We start from the raw sequence: 18,909 nt of genomic DNA on the forward strand, positions 1-18,909 counted from the left end.
CACTTCTGCTCAGCTCCCACCCTGCGGGGCCCCCCACTGCCCTGCCTTCTGTAGCCCCCACGTACCTTGGGGGATGCACATCTGCACAGCCCACCCTGCCTTCTGTACCCCCACATACCTTGGGGGTACACTTCTGCTCAGCTCCCACCCCTGCGGGGCCCCCCACTGCCCTGCCTCCTGTACCCCCACATACCTTGGGGGTGCACATCTACACAGTTTCCACCCCTGTGGGGCCCCCACTGCCCCTGCAGCTCGTAGGGCCCTCCCTTGAGACTTTGTGAAGAGGGCAGGGGGTTTCAGCACCCCGTCCAGGAGCTGAGATGCTGCCTCCCACATCATTGTGGGCATCTGCGTGATTGGAATCTTCCTGGCCATGCTCACTGCCTGCTTCACGTGGGTGGCCCCGGGGCTCTCCAGATTCCATCACTACCCAAAGCAGTGTTTCAGTTAGGAATCACTCAGTAAATACAAAGTGCCTAGGACGTCCCAGCACTGTGGGAAAGGCAGAAGATAGTTCCTGCCCTCCGGGAGCTCACAAACTAGCCATGAAGACAGCATGCCACCAAGATCTGTATGCACCAATAACTGGGAATAAGTAGAGGGAAGGTCCTGGCACGAAGATGATTCAGGGAAGGCTTCCTGGAGGGGGTGGGATTTTAATTGGGACTTAAAGGAAGCCAGGGAGGTCAGTCCACAAAGCAGAGGAGGGAGACATTCCAGGCCAGGAGGACAGCCAGGAAGAAAGCCTGAAGCTGAGGTGTGGGCTCATTCAACGATCACCTTTGTTTCCCATCTTTTGCCACCACAAAAAGGGCCTTTAGGAACATTTGGGTTTGAGCACCTTTCTTTCTGACTTTGACTTCCTTGGGATCTTTGGGTCAGATGGTGACATTGGATTAGATTACATAAAGTACATACTAAGGAATTCCTGTGCTAAACTCTGGAATTAGGAATAAAAGGAAAAATAAAGACAGTCCTTTCCCTCGAGTCAGTCAGTGGTCTCCTATCTTCAGCTGACTCTCAGACATCTCCAGCCACATGTCCAGTAGACGTCTTAAACTCATCATGTCCAAAACCAAACTCATTGTCTTTCCCCCAAACCCTCCACTCCTACCTTCTCTGTCACTGTCTAGGGCAGGGCTTCTTAACTTTCTCCCCTGGGGACCCCTTTGCGCAGTTGGGCAGTATTCATTGGCATTGTGTGGCCTGAGGGCATGCACAGGGCAAAGTGCGCATCTTTTGTATTCAGAACCAAGGCTACCGTGAAGTTGCATAGGCAAGCGCTGCCAGGAACACCTCGGATTCATCATGTGTGGTTGCTGCTCATTCAGAAACCTTTTACTGTTAACAAATTTTTCTCCACCCCATGTGGGGTTACGACCTACAGTGTAAGAAGAGCTGGTCTAGGGCACCCCCATCCTTCCAGTCCCTCAGGCCCCCAACTTAGGGTCATCCTGGACTCCTCACTCTCACCCTCATGTCCAATATGGTGCCAAGGCCTGTTGATTTCACCTCTGCCCCATCTCTTGAATACGCCCTCTTCTCTCCTCTGATGCTGCCCCCACCCCAGTGCAGACCCTCATCACCTCACCCCTTGATTACTGCAACAGCTCCTGGGGGGAGTGGAGGGGAGGAGGTCTTCCTGTCTCAAATCTCTCCCCACTCTGGATTATCCTGCACTCAGCTGCCAAAGAAAACTTCCTAAAGGGCAGGCTGACCTTGTCACCGCCCCCCAGTAAACTCCAGTGGTTCCCAGTCACCTCCAAGGTCAAATACAGAGTCTTCTGTTTGGTGTTCAAAGCCCTTCATAACCTGCCTCTCCAACCCCCCCACCTGTCCACCTTTCTAGACTTGTTATACTTCACTCTGTTCCAGTTCCTGTGAGCCAGGGACACTGGCCTCCTGACTGGTCAAGGCAAGTAAAAAGCATTGACTCCCCTCAAATTTTCCATTGACTGCTCTGCTTGACCGACTCCTCAGAACAACATGCCCTGCCCCCACCTCCCCACCCCAGGATAAGCTGATCACCTGAAGTCTCATCACTACCACCAGTGACTGGGGTTTGATATTCTTCAGCATCTCACCCCTCTCTCGCCCTTTCTTCTCTCCCTTCTTACTGGAAGGCTGGAGGGCAAAACTCTGAACTCTTCTCAAAGCCTTCTGTCAACTAGACCAGAACCAGTCTCTAACCTGTGGGTGGCTGGAGCTGAACAAAGCAGGCTAGAGACAGGAGAGCCAGGAATCAAGTAGAAGTGTAATTAACTTCAGAGTGAGGAAAACGCTTGTAAACAGAAGGAAGGAGGGCTTGATGTGCTGGGGCAGGGGTAGGGTTTATATACATGAAAACCACAACACAGTCTTCTTAGGTCTTGAGTAAACAGTTCCCAAGGCAGGCCCATGCGATGCATGCAGGTCCTGGGTCCTGTGGGAGCAATCTCCAAGTTGATTGGAATCATTGTCTAAAGGTCATTGAGCCTTGTTATCATTCAGCAGGGTACAGAACCAGAGTTAGTGTGGCAGGAAGAGGAGTGCAGATCTGGTTTGGTTCACTCGGCAGTTACGAGAAACAGGTTGTGGGCCCGTCAGGAGGTGTGATGGATGGCTTTTTGCTGCAGCATGTCAGCTACTTCTGGTTCTCAGGTGCCTGGAAAATAGGGGGAGCTCCAACAAACCCAGTTATTGATTAACATGGAGATAGCAAATCCCTCAGAGAACCCCTGGTGCTGGTCAAAGCAATGCATTGTGCCAGAGGGTGAGTGCGAAGGATTGTTGCTATGCCAAGCTCAGGGCACAGCTACACACTGCGCCTGAGCTGGGGAAACAGGGGCCTTCCAAATCTTCTGCCACTTCTTTGGTGGAGGTAACCCAACTTCCCGGTAACTCCATCTTTCCTCCAGCTGCTCTGCTTGGCTTTGACTCCACAGAACAACAGGACCCTGCATATGGCACTGCCTGGCCCCCCCCAGCCCTCTTCAGCTTCCTTTAGTGTGTTGTCTTTCCCCATTAGATTGGAAGCTTCCTGAGGGCAGGAACTGGCTCTTTGCACACACTACATGTTTAATAAATGTTCACTGAGTTGAACCTATTTTGTGGCAGGTGCTGTGCCAAGCATTAGGGATACAAAGAAAGGCAAACTTTCTCCCAGTTGTGTGTTTTCTCTGGCTGTCGCCCATGCCTGGAACACTCCGTCCTCACCTCTGCCTCCCGGCTTCCTTGGTTTCCTTCAGGTTCCAGCTAAAATCCCGCCTTCTACAAAAGCCTCCCCCAATCCCCCTTAATTCCAGTGCCTTCCCTCTGTTGGCTTGATCCAATTTAGCCTGTCTGTTTCTTGTTTGTACCATGTTTCTCCAGTTAAGCCACGGGCCTTTCTGGGTGTCCCCAGCATGCAGCACAGTGCCCTACACTTAACAGGTGCCTAATAAACGCTTGTTGATTGACTCAAGAGGCTTCTTCTAGTGGGGGAAACAAAAGGGAGCTGAAAGGGGGGAGGGAAGGGATGTCCCCAACATCAGGATGAGGTAGAAAGTTGTCAGGACAGTTCTGACTGAGCCGCTAGAGGCAAACATGGCCATACCGCCTCCTGTGGAGTTCCCAGGAGGAGCTCACCCTCTGAACCATTGAGGGACTTTGCTGCCATGGGGCCAAATGCTTTTTCCAGAAAGGCTGAACCAGTTCACAGTTCCACCCCCACTCTGTTTACGGGCCTGTGTTATGAAGCTGTTCACCTTGTAGCCTAGACCAGAAGAAGAAAGGGAGAGAAGCCGCCGAGGAGCAGCTGCAGCCTCCTGGGGGGGGGCCTGACGATACAGGCCAGATTTCACACCCACAGCCCCCACAGCTGCGAGGTGGGGGGGGGTAGGGGGGCATGTTTTCTTCCTGTGAGTTTGCTCCCAATGACGTAGGGGCTTTCTTTCAGTTGTCTGTTGACATTGGGCTCCAAGCCTGTTTTGTCTTCTGGGCTCTGCTTACCTCACCTTGCATCAGTTCATAGCCATCTTCCCAAGCTTCTCAGAATTCTTTGTGTGCATAACCTATGGAGTGCAACAAGGCGCTACATTCATATTCCACAGCTCGTTTAGGCATTCAGTCTCCCCAGGCCTACTGTGTGCCAGGCACAGTTGTGCACGCTAGGAATACCATGAGAGGGAAGGCGAGAGCCTGCCCTCCAGAAGCTTACAGTCTACCAGGGGAGCCAGTGTGTACCTGATGAAACAAACCAGAAAGCGCAGTAACCAGTGCCTTGGTAGCCTGAGTTGTAGGTGTGTGTTAAGTATGGAATCATAATGATTCTCCTCACATTAAAATGTACCGAGCGGCCTGACCCGTGACAGGAGAAGATCTGTCAAAGCCTGTCACACGCAGGGTGACGCAAAGGGCAGCTCTGCTGCTTGAGCCTCAGCTAGCCCGCTTGGGGCACACATGAATCTGTAGGGGGGTCTTGGGCCATCCCGGGGAGGACTGCAGAGCGCTGCCTTTGTGACTTTTGATGAAAAGGTTGGTTTCTTTGCCCAGTTTTGTTTTTGCACCAACTGGGCACATACAGAGGAGATCAAAAGAGATCAGCGAGGGGAAGGCCTTTCCCAAAGGCCTCCTTGCAGAAGGTGGGCTCTGAGCTTAGTCCAGGGAAGCCAGAGAAGCCGCCCTTCCCCCGTCAATGGGCCCACCCAGTGATTTGCTTCTAGCCCCTTGCTCCTGCTGCTGGGGGTATCTGGGGGACTTGGAAGCACACGCCCCATGCTGGGACTCTGGCACTTCTGTGGGCCAGAAGGTAGGAGCGTCTTGGTCACTTCCAAATTGGCAGAATGGCAGGGCCTGTTGTTAGAAGGTGAAGCCCTTGAGGAAGACATCTCTCTGCATAGCCCCGGCCAGGGTGTTGTCCTTCTCACCTTTATAGCTTACTGCGTGCTTGTTGACTGACTGCACTGAGTGTTCCTCTTCCTTCCCAGCTCTGTCTTCTGAGGACTTGGCTTTTCCCAAAGAGGAGGAGCAGTGGAAAGGACGGAATGGCCTCTGGGCTCCTGATAGCCAGGGCGCACCAGGTAAGCGAGGCTTTGCTTTGACCAGAAATGCCATTTGTGTTCTTAAAGTGCGGGCACAGCGCCTGGGACATAAGGAAGCACAGAGGACTCATTCGTTCTTTCTTTTCCTTGTCCTCCACTCCAGAATACTGGGGCCACCATGGTCACCAGTTCAGAGCTGGAGGGGCCTCGGGTCCTGTCAGGCCCTGCCCTGGAGGGGCGGTGATCGATTGGGAGGCGATTGGGAGGACCAGCCCCGGTAACTCCTCCCGAGCCAGCCACTTCCCAGGGCCCCCCTTTCTTCCCTCCCTGGGCGCCCCCTTCACTTGTCAGGGTGATCAGGTCTCCAGGGTGCTCGGTACCAGCCAGCTGTGCCCTGAGGGAAACAGAAGGAGCCTAGTAACAGGGGCAGCAAACATCTGTTTTGTTTCCAAGGGTAAGTCTGACCAAGCACAGCCTGTCCACTCCCTACCCCCATCCCTGTTAGGAGGCAGTCCAGGTAGTGGCATCTCCATTTTACAGATGAGGCAACTGAGGCCCAGAGAGTGCAGGGGACTTTCCCAAGGTCTCAGGGGAGAGCCAGCGTTCTTCAGTCCTCCCATCCCAGACTGCTCACCCCCTCACAGGTGAGAAGCTGAGGGTCAGCGAAGGCAGGCTGCTTGCTCAGGATCACACTGATAGTAAGTGCTGGAGAGGAAGGGTAGGAACCCACCCCCACCCAAGCCTTGTATCCATTCCTGGTTCCTCCCCTTCCCATCCAAGACCAGTGGGACCCCCACTCAGGATTAAGCACGCTGCAGGGGCCCAGAACAGGGAGGGGCTTCATCTTTTCCTGGGGATCAGTCCTTTGAGAGCAGTTGTTAACTGCCTGCTGTGTGCCTGGCTCTGTGCTGTGCTGCCAGGTCCTGCCCCACCCCCCTTGTCCTTGTCTCCCATTTCACAGCTACAAAGCTCTTCAGAGAGACCTTGAGAGTGTCCCTGCATTGCTTCTTCTGACCTCTGTGAGCGCTTGCCCTGTGTGAGTTCTCCATAAAACAGTCTTTTAAGCAAATGTACATTTGGCATTCGAACATGACCAGCCCATCAGTCGCGCTTTCTGCAGCAGAGTTTGATGTTTGGCAGTTTAGTTCGAGGAAGGACCTCAGTTTTCCTGGTACCTTCTCCTGCCAGGTGATCTTCAGAATCTTCCTAGGACAAATCGAATGGAAGCGATTCAGTTTCCTGGCGTGGCAGTGGTAAAGCACCCCCAGTTACGTGTTATCTCAGCGGATGCTGAAGAAGCTTTGGACAAAGTACAAGATGCCTTTCTGCTAAAAGCCCTACAAAGCTTTGCCCTCGAAGGGCACAGTGCAGCTTCCCCATGGCGCATGGTTGCGTGGCTGAACGTGCCACAGCCTCTGATCCCATCCCTCACATCGAAAAGAATCACTGCCATCTTCATTCTCAGTTCCCTGTTAGCCTTGCTTTTGCTGTTTTTGATTTGAACTTTGTTTTTATTGAAAAAAGTGAATGCACAAATTGTAAACTATCCGATCGTTTCCTGCCCCCTTACTTCTGCGTCAGGTTCCAGGTGTGCCCCTCATTTTTAGAAAACTGGTGGAGTGGAAAGAGCACTGGGCTGCTGCACCCAGGCTGAGGCCCAGACAAAGGGCGTGTGGGCAGAGTCAGGACAAGTGGGTCTGACAGGCTGCTTTTATGACAGTGGACAAGTCGCTTAAGCTTGTCCAGGCAGAGTCTGCTCTCTGTAAAATGGGGACAGTGGTACCTGTTTGGCCCCCCTGCGCAAGGTGCTTAGGAGGCTTAGGGGAAAGACCACATCTAGAGCACAACATGAACGCGTTCTTGTTCTCCCCTTTGCAGCAGGCGCCCATGGCCATCCCATTTAGCCTAGATGCAAACTGAAGTTTTGCCAACTCCTTTAGGATTTTGACTATCAGATTTTTAGTTAAAATACTTGTCAGTCAATTAATATTATTTTTCAAAGATTTCCCCCCATCTGTCTGTTTCCTTCTTATTCTGGGCCCATAGCTTCTTATACAAAACCACTTTACACAACCATTTCTGAGGGGAAAGAGGATGCCCGTGGCACCTGCTTCACACGGTTGTTGCAAGTTACACGAGCCAAAACATGCCTTAGAAATGTGGGCTGCCATTATTGCCATCTTGCTGCGTGATTCAGAACCCAGGACAGCCTGTGCATACAGCAGGAGCTCCCTAAATGTTTCTCCCAAGGCATTCAGAAGCCCAGACACCGAGAGCCACTCCCTGTGTGTCCTGCCAGCATGCCCTCTCCTTCCACGTTATATGAGGGATGGTCCCTGGGTGAGCACAAGTGTCTTTGGTCTTTCAGGGGTCAGTGAACTTCCAGGACGTGGCCGTGGACTTCACCTGGGAGGAATGGGGGCAGCTGGGCCCTGCCCAGAAGGAGCTGTACCGGGAGGTGATGCTGGAGAACTATGGGAACCTGGTCTGCCTGGGTGAGGACCCAGGGAAGAATCTTTGCTTCATTCTGTTAGTAAATGCTGTGGGGTGTCTGGAGTGTGCACTGTTTGCCAAGGAGGAGGAAGAGGGTCCCTCTTGTGGCCAAGGGGCAGGTCACTGAGGGAAGGTCTTTGCTTTGGGCACTGGGAGCTTAAAGGGTAGTGGCCCCCTGACCCTGTGTGTGCTCAGGGCCAGGCTTCTCCCCCAGTCCCTGTGACCCCAGTGAAGAGCCCTTCTGGAGGCCCCTGGGCCCCCCCTGAGCTGCTCCTAGCATGCCCACTTTCCGGGGCTAAGAGTGGACTCAGAGGGGGCTGAGGGCTCCAACTTTCTCCTGTTTCCAATGGGCAGGGCTTGCTGTTTCCAGTCCAGATGTCGTCTGCCAGTTGGAGAGAGGGGAAGGACCTTGGATGCCCGAGGGAGACGTGCCAGGGAGCAGCTGTGCAGGTGAGCGAGTCAGTCCAGGTAGGTGGGTTGGTCACGTAAGGGGAAGTGCATTCCAGAGGGGGCCAGTGACCTCTTGTGGCTGCTGCCTGGCCTGTGGAGAAAGCAGTCAGCTGGGGAGGGGGATTCCCCCCCACCATGCTCTCTCTGGGACGCCACATGCCCGCCTTGCCGCCCATCCTTGGGTGCTTGTGGTCACGCACGAGGTGAGTAGCTGCTCGCTCCCCTCGTGGCTCGCTTTTAAATGACGAAGCATTGTCATTTGGAGCTATTTTGCCTATGTCTTGGCTGCTCCCATCCTCCCCTTCTCTTTTCAGATCTTCTTTATTACATTCTTCTACTTTCACATTCATTACAAACATGTGTTTTCTCTCCAGTGTGAATTCTCTGACGTCAGTAAGTTTTGACCTCTATCAGAATGCGTTGCCACATTCATGACACTCATGGGGTTTCTCTCCAGGGTGAATTCTCTGGTGTTGTCTAAGTTCTGCTGAGTTCTGAAAAGCTGAGATTTCCAGGTTGAAGCCATTCTGTATGGATTCACAAATGATCTGGTAGGCTCCCTTCCTCCAAAGAGAAGTGATCAAAGCCTGTCAGTAGTCAATTTGAATCAAAGTATCAAGAACTAACTTAAGCTCCTTCTCTTTTTGTTTTTTTCACTCTGTAGAATAGTGTAGATACTGGTGGACCAGGAGAAGGATGCAGAAATGTTAAACATGGACTTCAGCAAAGGCTTTGATACAGTCTCTCCTTCTTTGCTTTGAGATAAAATGTGGGGATTTGGGGTAGTTGACCGATGACACAGAGGATTTGAAATTAGTTGAGAGGCAGGACCCAGAGTCTGTTATTGGTGAGTAGACGTCACCTTGCAGGGAGATCTCCAGCAGCACACCCCATGGATTGGTCCTCTACTATTCAACATCTTTATTTACTGTCTCAAATGAAGGTAGAGATGGCACACTTGGCTGATTTGAGGGTTCAGAAAAATCTGCTTCCCAGGCACCACAGCACACTCACTTTGTCAGTGCCCTGTGAGCCCACAGAGTTAATGAGGTAGGGATTAGGTTGTGATCATCAGTAGGACGGTCCAGGACTAGGGAGGTGACAGCCCTGGTCAAGCCACGTGAGGCTGCTTCCCTGGCGGTCCTGTCCATCTTCCTTCTCTGTAATAAAGACAAAAACAGGCATTTATATGGGTCTTCTATCTGCTACCTCCCTTTCGTCATATTTCTGGACTGTCACAACTTTGAAGGAATTATCTTTTGGTTTCCTTATTTCTTTCAATTTATCTTTCAATTGCAACCTTTGGAAATGAATTTCTTCCCCTCCCCCCCATCTCTCTGTCTTTCTCTCTCTTTCTCTCTCCTTTCTTTTCTCCTTCCCCACCCAAGGAGGCTAGAGAAGATGGATGGTTGAAAAGCCCCTACTGTTCCCTATGTCTATGTTCTCTTTACCTGTAGGAAGAGTAAAGACTCTTTAGAATCCTAAAACCTTAACTTTTTGAGAAAACTGAGTAATAATTCAGTCCACCACTGAAGGAAGAAATCTTCTCTGTTGCACCCTAACTGCTGCTCATCCATCATTTACTTAAACATTTTGAGAAATAGCAATTTTATTCCATTGTGGAGAGATGCCATGGCATGGCCAAAAAAAATCCTGGCAGTTAGATACTCAGTTTCAAATTCTGCCCCTTTAGAACTTGGAAAATATACTTGGTTTTATAGAAAGGTGCCATGGAGAAATAAAAAGGGCCCTTGGGATGGAACAACAACAAAAAAACTTTGCTTCACATCTGAGCTTTGACCTTTATTAGCAATGAGATTGTGAGCAAATCACTAAGTCAATCTGAGCCTCAGTTTCTTTTTTTAGAAAATATAAAAACTGGGGCAGCTAAGTGGTATGGTGGATAGAGCACCAATGTGTATGCTAGAGTCAGGAGGACTGAGTTCAAATCCAGCCTCAGACACTCAACACTTACTAGCTGTGTGACCCCGGGCAAGTCACTTAACCCTGATTGCTTAAAGAAAGAAACAAAGAAAGAAAATATAAAAACTGACTTACGTCCCAAGGTGGTGGTAAGTTTGAATGTAAAAAAAATTTTAGAAGCTATGAAAACCCAGGTATTAGGGGGTGTATATAAATTGTACAAAGTCAAGCTATCTGATTTTGTAAGTACTGTAGGAAACTCTTTCCACCAACACAAATCACAAGTAGTCTGTGACTTAGTTCTAGAGAGTTGCCTGAGATACACAGAAGTTAAATGACTTGGTCAAGGTTACAGAACTGATTTTTGACTCAATTCTTCCTGACTTTAAGGACAGAATTCTGTACTCTACCTAACTGCCTCCATAAAATATACTTGATTGCAGGGGCAGCTAGGTAGTGCAGTAGATAGAGCCCCGGCCTTGGAGTCAGGAGGACCTGAGTTCAAATCTGGCCTCAGACACATAACACTCACTAACTGTGTGACTCTGGGCAAGTCACTTAACCCCAATTGCCTCACCCAAAAAAAAAACCCAAAAAACCAAAAAAACATCAAATATACTTGATTGCAATGATAATAACAATTCATATTTATCTAGCACTTGAAGAATCATAAAAGACTTTCCTTTATCCTAGGAATATAAGATTGTATTATTGTTACTTGTTCTTTTTAAAGTTATCCAATCACATTTCTTGATGGTGGATACAGAAATCAGTACTATGTGTGCAGTGGAATATGGAGGTAATAATTTTTTTTTTATTTCTTTCAGGTTGGGAGACCAAGTTTTCAGCTCCAAAACTGGGCATTGCTCTTAAAGAATCATCTCAGGAAACATTAACAAGAGTTGATATATGTGTTTCCAAATTAGGAGAAGCCTGGAAACTTAAAGCCAATTTAGAAACTCTTCAGAGCAATAAGGAAAAGAGTATCTGTAAATATGATACCTATAGAGAAGGCGAGTATAATGAATGTGGGAAACCCTTCACTTATAATTCAGGTCTTATGGAGTGTCACACAATTCATATTGATGAGAAGCCTTATGAATGTCATGAATGTGAAAAGGCCTTTAGTCAGAAAGCAGAATTTAGACAACATCAGAGAATTCATACTGAAGAGAAACCCCATGAATGCAATGAATGTGGCAAGGCCTTCCGCCGTAGTTCGCAGCTTACTGAACATCAGAGAATTCATACTGGAGAGAAACCTTATGAATGTAATGAATGTGGCAAAGCATTCCGACAGAGGTCAAAACTTACTAGACATCAGAGAATTCATACTGGAGAGAAAACTCATGTTTGCAATGAATGTGGGAAAGCCTTCCACCAGAGCTCAGCACTTATTCAACATCAAACAGTTCATACTGGAGAGAAACCTTATGAATGTCAGGAATGTGGGAAAGCTTTCAGCCTAAGCACACGATTTATTGTACACCAGCGAATTCATACTGGAGAGAAACCTTATGAATGTCATGAATGTGGAAAAGCCTTCCACCAGAGAACAGGACTTACTGAACATCAGCGAATTCATACTGGAGAGAGAGCTTATGAATGTAACAAATGTGGGAAGACCTTCTGCCAGAGAACAGGACTTACTCAACATCAGCGAATTCATACTGGAGAGAAACCTTATGAATGTAAGGAATGTGGAAAGGCCTTCTGCCAGAGAACAAGGCTTACTCAGCATCAGAGGATTCATACTGGAGAGAAACCTTTTGAATGTAAGGAATGTGGTAAGGCCTTTCGAGTAAGAACACTGCTTACTCAACATCAGATAATTCATACTGGAGAGAAACCTTTTGAATGTAAGGAATGTGGGAAGGCTTTTCGCCTGAGCACTGGGCTTAGTGAACATCAGAGAATTCATACCGGAGAGAAACCTTATGAATGTAATGAGTGTGGAAAGGCTTTCCGTTGGAGTGCAGGACTTAGTCGACATCAGACAATTCATACTGGAGAGAAACCTTTTGAATGTAGTGAATGTGGGAAGGCCTTCCGCCTAAGCACGGCACTTACAGAACATCAGAGAATTCACACTGGAGAGAAACCTTTTGAATGTAATGAATGTGGGAAGGCCTTCCGTCTAAGCATAGGACTTACTGAACATCAGAGAAATCATACTGGAGAAAAACCATATGAATGCAGTGAATGTGGGAAGGCCTTCAGCCAGAGTACACAGCTTAATCGACATCAGAGAATTCATACTGGAGAAAAACCATATGAATGCAATGAATGTGGGAAGGCCTTTTGCCAAAGAGCAAACCTCACACAACACCAGACAGTTCACACTGGAGAGAAGCCTTATGAATGTAATGAATGTGGGAAAGCTTTTAGCCAAAGCACAGCACTTACTGGACATCTGAGAATTCATACTGGAGAGAAACCGTATGAATGTAATGAATGCGGGAAGGCCTTCCGTTTGAGGACAGGACTTACTGAACATCAGCGAATTCATACTGGACAGAAACCGTATGAATGTAATGAATGTGGAAAGGCTTTCCGCCTTAGCAAACAGCTTACTCAGCATTACAGAATTCACACTGGAGACAGGCTTTATGAAGGTAGAGCCTTTTGAAAGAAATGAGTTTGAGCTTTTTAGCCAGAGTGCATTCTTTTTCAGAAAGTAAAAATTTCAACCTAAGGGAAACCCTGTGGACAAATCAAATTCCAAAACTTCATCTATATTCATACAATAGCTGTTCCAAACCTTTTCCTCTCTGTTCAAGTCCCCAGTTGCCACCATCCCATACCCTCTACGTTTGCAGCAGATGATTCACTATTAATTTACTGAGAACTTCATTCTAATCTAAAAGGAGCTCACTGCCCTTTTCCCAGATAATCACAGAGGAAATTATCCCTTCTCCTTCCTGATTGCTCTTTGTGCCCGTCGTCCCATTCATTCTTAATCCTCTCCGATTTCAAGTCATTGCCAAGTCTTGTTGGTTTTATCTCTACAACATATCTAGCATCTGATCCTCTCCTCTACTCACAGTCACCACCTTAGTTCATGCCATTATCATCCTTCACCTGAACTACTGCGATAGCTTCCAAGTTAATCTCCCTGCTTCCAGTCTCTCTGTGCTCCAGTTTCCAAGATAATCATCCAGAAGCACAGGCCTTTCTATGTTGTTCCCCGCTCAGGAATCTTCAGTGGCTTCCTTTTGCCTCTAGTGCAAAATACCAACTTCTCTGCCATTTGAAGCTTCTTGTAGGCTAACTTTAACCTGCCTTTCTAGTGTTACTTCACCTTGCTTCCCCTCATGCATTCTGATGTTCCAAATTTTTTGTTTTTGTTGTTCAGTCATGTCTGACTTTGCAAATAAGTATATGTGCCCCATGACCCAAAATCATAACTCTGAGCTTACAGAGTAAATCTTTGGGGTTTTTCATTAATTAAATACTCTTTTGCTCATGCTTGGACCCATATAAGTCTCCTCCTCATATAAGAATCCAATTCCTTTCAGCTCTTTCCTAGGGGCATTTCATAATTTAGCATTTGTCTTCAGCTTGCTGCCCCCATTACAATGGATCCTCTATCTCCCTTCTCCTTGAGTTCCTTCCTCCAGCCCCACCAACAAATCCCATCCTGCTCATTGCTTTCTTCTCTTTATCCCATATCTCCAGTGTCTTGGTTTAGTTTGGGAGGTTTCTGTTGGGAAGTAGGTTGGGGAGTCAATGGAAATTGACAGCTATATTAAAAAAAAAAAGAAAAGAACATCAATAAAGCATTCAAAAAGAAAAAAAAAAGATCCCTGGGGACACCACTGAAAACCTCCATGTCCTCATTAGTTATCACTCTGGGTCTGGCCATCCACCTAGTTCTGAATTCATTTAATGTATTATCATCCAATCCACATTTCTCCATCTTCTTCATGAGAATAATAGGAGATATTTTATCAAACACATTGCTAAAATATAGGTAATTTATTTCTACAGGATCCCTCTCATCTACTAGTTTAGCAATCCTGCCCGGAAAGGAAGTAAGTTTCCTCTGGCATGCCTTGTTCTGGATGAAGCCCTGCTGGCTTCTTGTGATCACCTTCCTTTTCTGGATATTCACTAACCATCTCTTTTATCATCTGTTCTAGAATTTTCCTAAGACTCAGTAAGTCAAACTCACTGGTCTGTGGTTTGCAGACTCTGATCATTTCCCCATTTTAGAAAATTGAAACAGCATTTGTCCTTCGGTATTGTGGTACCTCTCTTCCCACTGTCTTTCAGATGTCACTGACAGTAGCTCAACAGTCACATCTGCCAGTTTTTTCAAGACTTGTGGATGCATTTTATCTGGACCAAGTGACTTAAATTCATCCTAGGCAACATTTCCATACTCATCTTGAATACGAACTCTGTTAGCAATTTTGGTTCATTTGATCACATGCTTCTTATGCCCCAACACGTTGTGCTTTTCTTGAAGAGATGACTGTTGATCTGTAAATGTGAAGGTTCAGTCTGGCCTAGATATCTTCAGCTTCTCTCATTCCTTAAGATCTGTGATTTTTACCTTTTTTTTTTTTGCCATCCTTATATATTTACAATTTTGTATTAAAGACAGCAAAAGATATCACAATTTTACCTGAGGCAGTCATATTGAGTGATCCATGAACAACTTCATCTTTCACAAAAGTTGTGGAATAAGCAGCGTGTTGCTGTTTTTCTGATAGAAAATGACCAAATGTCCCAAGAAATGTTGTGGGGCCTTTTTGGTTACCTCTGGACACACAAGAAAACAAGCACTACCGACCTCTTTTATTTTCGATCAAGAGCTTGTGAGCCATCTTTCCATTTAGCTAGAAATTCTTGCTGTCTTCTAGCATTATTTATAATGAGAATGTCAAGATTGGTATGATTCCATTCATTTAATAGTTCTGACCTCTTTTTGACCTTTGGACAAAGTCCCCACATTTAGAAGAAGAGAGATAAAAAGCAAAACAAAAACCATTATATGGTTATTTTTCCTCACCATACCTAGCAACTCCGCCTGGCTCTCTCATATTTTCATATTAGAAACTTCCAGTCCTACATTTAGAACTGGAAGGGACCTTTGTCATCATCTAGTCTGACCCCCTCCTTTTGTAACTGAGATAACTGAAGCCCACAGAGTTCAAGCGTCTTCCCCAAAGTCACATGGTTAGTAAGCAGCAGAGCCAGGATTCACGCTTCCCTTTGGGGTCACATCCAGCTCTGCTTCTGATATACTTCCATCTTGCATACAGCTTCCTTAGGCAACGCAGCGTCTTTTGTTTTTGCATGTGACCCATCAATCAGCCAGCAGGTATTTTTAAGTGCCTACTGTGTGCTAGGTGTGTGCATTTTGTCTACTGTGTATAATCTTGATGTGTGTTTGCATGTAGTCTGTGCATCTGGTCTACTGTGGGCAACTCTGATGTATGATTAGGCCAGACTCAGAGGTGCCTTAGAATAAAAGTAAAAATCTCATTCCATTCTTTTTGACACCTTTTGTTTTTATATCACACTCATTTCTGAGTATTCCCATACACCCATGCAGCCTTCAGCAAAAGCAGCCAACACACTGATTAGATCATATATAGGCTCTCCATTTCAGAGGTGGGTCATATGCAAGCTTAGAGTGCCAAACATAGTGAAAATTCCAAGTTTCCAGGAAATAGTGGACTCCATAATTCCCCAAAGCACATCCCTGTCACCTCCTATTCCCATGACTCGGTCATCTGTCCTCCCTTGCCTGTTCTCCCAATCCCACTCTAGCAATAGTATGAGATACCTCATGTCTATTGATTGTTACATATATGTACATATTTTCTTGATCTAATACCAGCTGCTTCCTAAATTGCATCATAAAGACAGAACCACAGGACTTTAGAAATGGAAAGGAGCACAGTGCCCATCTAGTCCAACTCATACCAGAAAAAGAATCCCTTGCATGGATATGATCGTTGAATCCATGAGTGCTGATAGCATCACTAAGAGGAAGAGGAGAGGACCCAGAACAGAGCCCACAGTTGGTGGATATAACATGGCTGATGAATCGGCAAAGAGGTCAAGTTAGCAGAGACCCAGGAAAGAGCAGTATCACAAAAATCTAGAGAGGACAAAATATTTAGGAGGAGAGGGTGCTCAATAGAGTCAGAAGCTGTGGAAGTCAAGGAGAATGAGGACTATGAAGAGGCCTGTGTTTAGCTGTTGGAAGATATTTGATAACTTTGGAAAGACCCTGGTGGTGGTGTAGGGAAGATGCTGAAAATGACTGATTAGTCACTGGGAGGAGAGGAAGTGGAGGAAATGAGGATACAAAGCTTTTTCAGAATTTGACATCAAAGAAAGAAATAAAGGACAATAATTTGAGGGACTGACTGAATGAGGTAAATATATATATATATATATTTTTAAGAATGGGGGAAATCCCGGCACTTAGCACAGTACCAGAAATACATAATAAATATGTGTTGATTGGTTTGGTCATGTTGCCAGCAGGAGAGATTAAAGAAAGATAACAGGAGGGGATGGTCAAACGTGTAAGCTGGGTGAAGGATCCAAAGAACAGACAGGGTTGGCCTTGGTAAGGACCACATTTCTCTCTGAGACTAGGGACTAGGGTTAGAAGCAGAGAGTAGTAAGACTGAAGGTACAGAAGCAGCAGGAAGAGAGAATTCCTAATAGATGGACTCTATTTTCTTGGTAAAATAAGAGATGAGGTCCTCAGCTGAGGAGTCACAGAATTCAGGAGTTAGAAAGGACCCATCCTTTCTATACTGTCAGGCCAATCAGAAGGAAGACATACCTAGGTTTAAAAGGCCCTATTGGCCATTCGTTGGTCATTAAGAGAAGCCACTGACCCAAGGAATCCCTCCTATGTTATCTCTGACCAGTGGTTGTCACACCTCCTCTTATGGTGGCCCTTTCACTTCTGGATAGTTTAAAACTGCTACGTTTTTACTGACACGAGGACAAAGGTCCTCCTTTGTAGGTTTTACCCCCTGCTCCTAATCCTGCCCTTTGGGGACAAACAGAACAACTCCCCTTCTCGTGAGAGTCCTTCACGTACTTGAAGCCACCTATCATATCCCCCAAAGTCTTCGTTGTTCTCCATGCTCAATGTGCCCAGTTCCTTCACCTGAATCCTCATGTATCATGAACTTGCTATCCTGAAGAAAATTAATGTTATGCTGTATCATTTGATTACTTTGTAATCCATCCTTTCCCCCATTTTGTCAAACCCCATTGCTTAGTCTTACTCACCAGGAAGTTACTAAAGGTGTGGGGGAATAATGTGATCACTCCCAGCCCCCAATGCATCTGCTCATTAACCAACTTGGGCTAGGCCCTTCCCAGGGCACAAGTCTCCTGTCCTTGCTTTTCCTCATCAAAGTTAAGGTTGGCTTGGTTTCCAAGGGGGAGTTCAGACTTGGGGGAACCTAACTGAAATGGCTTAAATTGCTAGAGGTAGCTGGGTCAGAGATACTGGACTGGTTTGCAATTTCCTTCTCTAGCTCATTTTACAGATGAGAAAACAGGCAAACAGGGTTAAGTGACTTGCCCAGCTCACAGAGCTGGTAAGTGTCTGAGGCCAGATCTTAACTCAGGAAGATGAGTCTTCCTGACTCCAGGTCCAGCGCTCTAACCACTGTGATGCCTAGCTGCCCTAAGTGTCAGAAAGGACCTTAATCAGCCACATCTGAAGACCAGCCAACTTTCCCCAGCTTCACACTAATCCTGTCTCTGAGGATTAGTCCTGCCCTCACAATTAGGAAGACATGAGAACTCAACCCACCTCCATTAAAATGTCTACCAATGGGCATCGTCTTGCCTTTGCCAGGAGACGTCCAAGTGATATACTGTCGAGCCAATCAGAAGGAAGACATACCTAGGTTTCAAAGGCCCTGTTGGCCACATGTTGGTCATTAAGAGAAGCCACTGGCCTAATTTACTGGTTATTGGCAGCCTAATACATTAATCATGCTCAGTACTGGCTTACTGCTGAGGTGCCAGTGGGACCCATTTTACTAACAGTAAACTTATTAAAATGATAGGATCATTTGATACCGTCCAAGTTTTACAGGCATACAACAATGAGGTCAACACAACTGCTCTGTAGACCTTCAGTTTGGTGGTCAGTCTGACACCTCTTCACTCCCACACTTTCCTTTGGAGCCTCCCAAACACTGAGAAACAGAATCGCCTCCATTGGAATTGTCTTAGGAAGATTTTGAAGATCATCTGGCAGGATGAGAGACCAGACACTGAGGTCCTTTCTCGAACTCAACTGCCAAGCATTCAATCTCTACTTCAGAGAACACAACTTCGATGGGCTGGCCACGTTGTTCAAATGCAAAACGTACACTTGTCAAAAAGACTATTTTATGTAGAATTCACACAGGGCAATCGTTCACATGATGGTCAGAAGAAGAGATACAAGGACACTCTCAAGGTCCCTCTTAAGAACTTTGGAATTGATTGTGTGACACGGGAGACACTGGCACAGGACCGCCTGGCATGGCATGCCCACATCAGAGAAGGTGCTGTGCTCTATGAGCAAAGCAGAAGAAACACAAGATGTGGAAAATTCGGAGAATCCACCCAAATGTTTACATGGACTATTTGTGCCCAACCTGTGTTAGAGCATTCCGAGCTCGTACTGGTCTGACAGTCACAGGCAGACACACTGAAGCTTGACTCTAGCAAATGATGTCATTTTGGTCCTCTTGGAGAACGAAGGACAACAACCAACCAACCATGATTGTTTGATATGAATAAAATTTAAAATCATCTTGCCCTAGAGAAATCTCTTCCTCAGCATCATTTTTACTTACCACAATTTTTAACTATCCTGGTCATCCTTCTCAAAACACTCTCTAGCTTTTCAAAGTCCTTAAACCACGGTCCCTAGAAATCAACACAATGCTCAAGAGGAAATCTGCTGAAGGTACTCTACAATGGGAGTACCATTTCCATATTCCTGGAAACTCTGCTCCTCCTAATGCATCCCAAGATCACATCCCCTCACCTTTTT

General features: G+C 46.7%; 1 pseudogene; it reads left to right on the forward strand.

The window, feature by feature from the left end:
- LOC114030762 overlaps window positions 1–15,364 on the forward strand; it is a 16,234-nt pseudogene extending 870 nt beyond the window's left edge.
- The last annotated feature ends 3,545 nt before the right edge of the window (window positions 15,365–18,909 follow it).

The sequence above is a fragment of the Vombatus ursinus genome, unplaced genomic scaffold, assembly GCF_900497805.2.
Source record: "Vombatus ursinus unplaced genomic scaffold, bare-nosed wombat genome assembly UNPS02015012.1, whole genome shotgun sequence".
Taxonomy (NCBI): Eukaryota; Metazoa; Chordata; class Mammalia; order Diprotodontia; family Vombatidae; genus Vombatus; species Vombatus ursinus.